This window comes from Hyperoodon ampullatus (assembly GCF_949752795.1).
Source record: "Hyperoodon ampullatus genome assembly, chromosome: 4".
NCBI lineage: Eukaryota > Metazoa > Chordata > Mammalia > Artiodactyla > Ziphiidae > Hyperoodon > Hyperoodon ampullatus.
In genome coordinates, this window is record NC_136917.1 from 148382424 (window position 1) to 148388208 (window position 5785).

Below are 5785 nucleotides of genomic sequence, written 5' to 3' on the forward strand. Positions count from 1 at the left end.
TTTGGAGCCTGATAGGAATTTGGTGGGGAGACCTTCTCTGCTAAGCAAAAGGAGGGAGAGTAAAGCATTCCAACACAGGGACCGGGTGTGTCAGTCCTTCTATCTCATTGAGGTGACCACCCAGTTCTCTGAGGAAAAAAGAACTGTCCTTGTTTTACAAATCTAGTCTTTATGAGACCAGAGGTGTGGCTCCAGAAATAACCTGAAAACCCATCAATCCTTTTACCACTCCCCAAACTGCCCCTACTTATCTTAAGAGGCTTGTAAGTACTGAGGAAAAGACTTTTTTCTGGCCTTCAGGAAACAAAGTTTTCCAAGGAGGAACTTGCCTTTCTCCTCCTATGCCTCTGAGATGCAAGTGTTCTACCTGCACTTCTCCAGGAACCCTTCTTTCTGCCAGCTTTTTTAAATGCAAATATATTATGGGGGTCTTTTCCATAAATATTAGTAGAGAGGGTTTAGTCATCTAGACAGGTGACTTTAATTTGTTCCATCTACCAGAAACCCAACTTGAATCCAACCTCCTTTGTAAGTGATGGGTTTTACATTGTTGTGCCTGATTCATGGCTGAAATTTTGGAATGAGAACTCATGGTCTCTGTGTTTGTGTGTTTGTACATATCTATGTGTGTGTTGTAGATGTATGGAGTTGCCAAAATTAATTTGTGAAAGGTCTATTTAATTGGTTTAAAGGAAATTAAGCACTTACTCAAGAAATATAAAAGAAGCTGGCCAGAATGAATTTCAGGTTCACGTGATCTGGGAAATATTCAGTATTGAATTAATACCTGGTATTAACATTAGCTTAAGCTTGTTGGCTTGATTAATTCAGAGTCCTCAACATTAAGTATAATACTTTTATCGTACCTAGGTTTACTGAAATAAAATAAGACCTTATTATTCCTGTTACAAATTTTGTCAGCAAGAAAAATAATAATATGACAAAAACTTTGTTTTGGCCACACTGCACAGCTTGTGGAATCTTAGTTCCCCGAACAGGGACTGAACCTGCACCGTAGGCAGTGAAATCATGGAATCCTAACCACTGGACAGCCAGGGAATTAGGGAATTCCTTTTTTTTGGCTGTCAAAAACTTTTAAGTAAATAAAATAGAGGTAACTGAGATAAGAGCTTTTAAGTAATCTTTTTAGGAATAATTGAATTTGAGGAATGTCTGCTTTAAGGATAGTATCTACAGATTAATAAATCAGTTGTAAAGACTCCCAGTTCTGCTTCCATGGTAAGGATTATCCTGAAGCACATTTTTGCAGAATTTAAACCCCCCTTGAGCACTCAACCACCTGATCAACTGGAGACTAAGGGATGATGATGTTGACATTTTCTGACCCTTGTGACTTCATTCAACTAAAGCTTGGCATCTGTCAACCTTTGCCCCAATTCTATGCTGAATTCTCCTCTGTTCAAACCGCTTCATGAATATGCGGGTACCCTTAGCTTAAAACTTCCCCAATTTTGCTGTTGGGGAGATACTACTTTGGGAGAGATCCCCAGTGTTCTCCTTATCTCCTGCAAGTAATTAATCCTTCCTTCTCCAGATCTTTGGCTTGGTTGTGTCTTTTGGCTCAACACCCACCAAGAGGCGAACCCAGTTTTGTGGTAACAGAAGGTAAACAGGGCATTGGTATATGATGCAGCAGAGAAAAGGAAGGTCAAATTTAAATTCCTGTAAAGGGTAGAAAGAGCAAGATCATTTGCCCTGAAGAACCCAGGAAGTCTCAGGAATTAGAGGCACTAGGTACAATGGAAGAAAGGGGACTAAATATAAGGGTATTATTTCAAAGTCTTCATAAAGAGTAGTTAGACCTCTGTCTGCAACCCTACCTGCGTAGTCAGGTGATTGTTCCATGCTGCACCTCCCAGAAGACTGTTTGGTTTATTCTCTGGAGAATCAGAGAGATTGTAGCCTTCTGGGACACCAGGGTCCAAGGAACAAAAGGATGAGGTTCTGCCTGGACATTGGGAGAGTTAAGTTACAGTCTGCATACTGAATGATAAGACTTCCCCTCCCAAACCCTTCCTGCATGCAACGCCAAAAAGCCATAGGCTTACCTTGCAGGGAGATTGGAAGAAACTTTTCTAAAGAAACTTATAACCCCTACAGTATGTTATTATATAAGGAATAGGCTGAGAACAAAGAAGAATGCTGGAAACCTAAGAAAGTGACAGGTGAAACCTTTTTTTTTTAATCAATAGAATGAATGGGAAGACAAAGTTAAGGAGAACTCTTGAAAGTAAATCACCTAAATGATAGAAATTCCACTAAGAACAGAAGGAAAAATAAACTGCCCACCAGATCACAATTCAGTACAGTTCTCCAGTCTGTGCATGTATACACACACACACACACATGAAATAATGGAAAGAGAAAGTTAAGGAAATCTCTCCTAAAGTAGAACACCTAAATAATAGAAGGCCCATTAGGAACAGAGGTAAGGGAGGAAACCATCAAAGACAACACAAAAAGCATTTCTCAGAACTGCAGGGCACCATCTCCAGAATGAAAAGGCTGCTCGCCAGGATGGGAGGCAGAAGACCTACACCATTACCATGAAATTTCAGAACAATAAGCCTAAAGAAAAGAGAGCTAAACTTTTCATAGAAAAAAGTGACAGGTAACACACAAAGGACTGAGAATTGGAATAGATTCCTCAGAGAAACACTAGAAGGCAGAAGGAAGTGACAGCAATGTCTTCCAAAGTCTGAGAAAAAAAATTATTTTCAACCAAGGATTCTATACCTAACCTCATGCATCCTTCTTTGAAAAGCACCTGGAAAATCCTGTCCACCAACATGAAGCAGTAAACGAAGAGAAAGGAAGACATGGAATCCAGGGAAGAGGATCAAACATGGAAGGAAGGTGGGAGCTGACCCAGGTGAGGGCTGCCATGAGCAGGACACTGGAAGATTCTAGAAGAGACTTGCCTTGGAAGATAAATGGAACTAGTGAACTGTCTGTCAGATTTGAGTTTTGGATGGTAATTAGAGGGGATGGAGATGTTAACTAACTTTACTGCAGTAAATCATTTTGCAATATTTATGTGTATCAAATGATCACATTGTACATCTTAAACTTATTACATATATGTCAATACCTCAATAAAGCTGAGGAGAAAATTGACTTTTGGGAAAACTGTAATGAAAGGTATAACAAAGAGCTGTTTAAGTCAGATACTTAAGGAAAACATTTTAAAAGAAAAAATTAAGTCCCCAAAAAAAGTTGTACTAGGAAAATGTAATCACAGAATATGATTTATTAGACCATAATATTTGTGGACATAGTAACAATAACACCTACTATGGATTTAACAAAAAGTTGAGATATATTAGGATGGAGAGAGGAAATAACAGGTGTAAATTAAAATCCACATCTTCTAAAACAGTAAGTTGGAAGAAGCATTTTAAAAGTGATGAATCAGAGAGTAATATATTTAGAAACAGGAACAGAAGCCTACACCAGCATGGCTAAAGTGGTTGCCTGGGAGCATGGGAATCAGATGAGGGTCCAAAGTACAATAGGCTGGTTTCCTTATAGGCCTTTTACTGCAATTTGATTTACCTTCTCCTTAGACTGTGCTTCTCAGCATCAACTTGGAGCTCGTTGGATGCAGGATCCCAGGACCCAGACCTACAGAGTGAATGCACATTTTCACGCTATCTCCTGCTGATTCCCATGTCCAGTACAATTTGAGAAGCACAGTCTAGCAGTCACAGCACAGATGTCTGGGGATGTATAAAGGTGAGGAAGTGAAGCAAGTGGATAATGCACTGGGCACACGAGGTCACCAGGGGCTCAGGTGTGACCTCAGCTCACTGTCCCAGGCCCTTTGCCCTTTCACTTGCCTAAACCATCTTTACCTGCCTGTTCAGTACTCCTGACTTTATGTCTCTACAGATTCTGGTTTAACCTGATTGTGGTTTTGGTGCCTGTTTTACACATCTTGGTACCTACTTTATTTTTGGTACCTATTTTACTTGACAAAATCTGTCTTCGCAGATGTCATTGTTCTCACATAGTTCCTGTCTGTATATTTCATTACCAGATCATATAACTCTCGATAGTCGTAGCAATTGGGTTCTGTCACTTCTTTTTTTTTCTTTTCTTTTTGGCCGAACCGCAGGGCATGTGGGATTTTAGTTCCCCGACCAGGGATCAAACTGGTGCCCCCTGCAGTGGAAGCATGGAATCTTAACCACTGGACTGCCAGGGAATTCCCAGCAATTGGGTTCAGTCAATTCTTCATTATATGCCAGAAGAGATCAGAAGGGTACAATGATAGAAGTCTCTGCTCTCCAGAAAAGAGAAGGAGAAGAAAACAAACTACAGACATAAGAGCTTTGATGGGATAAGAGTGGTCCCGTATGCTTCCACTGGAAGCGGGGACTAAGTTAAGGTGTCAGTTACAAAGAGTGTTTGATTCCCAGTCCTGCCTACCTATGTCTTTATTATACTTTTATGTCTTAAGTTTTGTAAGATTTATGAAGCTCCTCCAAATATTTCAAGGAAATTATTAATATACAAGCCATTTGTTGCTTTAAGTGTAAAACAGGTACTAAAAAAATCTATGTAAATCGTAGTTGGTCTTTGGACTATGTTAATTACAGAAGCCATTTAAAATAATGCTGTAATATGATTTTTTTTTTTTAATTGAGGAAAAATACAAACTAAGATACTGTGAATTAAAAAAAATAAAAGTCAAATACAGTTTTAAAATGAATCAGAAATTTTGGTGTCATGACTTGAGAATGCAAAGTTCTGGTTCAAATACAAAATTAATTTCCTAAGGATAAGCATAGAAGTTAATTACAAACCTATCAAAGGCTAAGTTATAAGACAGTCATAAGCAAGGCTTAATTATGAAGTTTCAGGAAAAAAAATCCCTATGATTAAAGATCTTATCTCCTTTATTAAAGTGAGGATTAATTTATGCAAATGGGCTCTGTTTTGAAGTGACCCTAGCAAACAAACTACTGGAGTTACTGACAAACTGACAAGATGTTGTCTTTTAAAATAACTAAAGAGGAAATGATATGTATCCACATAAGAAATTCCTTATTTTGTGGTGTTCTCCCAAACACCATTCAATGGTTTAAAAAAAAATCATAAATTACCCTTTATGAGACAACAGGGAATTTGTATAAAGGATTCTATGGCCCAGAACAGTCTGCCATAAACACACATTTCTTTTTTTTTTATTGAAGTGTAGCTGATGTACAATATTATATAAGTTACAGGTGTATAATATAGTGATTCACAATTTTTAAGGTTATACTCCATTTATATTCATTATGGAATGTTGGCTATATTCCCTGTGTTGCACAATATATCCTTGTAGCCAATTTTATACCTAATAGTTTGTACCTCTTAATCCCCTACCCCTATTATTGCCCCTCCCCTGTTCCTTCTCCCCACTGGTAACCACTAGTTTGTTCTCTACATCTGTGAAGCATGCATTTCTTTGAAGACTCATCCTTCTTCTTAAAAATTTGTGCGAATCTACTCTAAATTAGCTTCATGGTTGGTTTTGTTTTAAAAGGTTTGTATACCAAAACAGTTAAGTGACATTCCTACACGATGTCACCCTGTGACTGAGAAGCAGGCACCTGGTTCATACCCCAGTTTGAGAACGGCAGTACACTACAGATTTTACCCCTCCACCCAACTTACATCATTTGTATTATAAAAGATGAAAGATAAATATTGAATCACGCAATTTGTTCCAGGTAGGTTTGTATGGACACGAGGGACAGAGCAGTTGAAACTTACA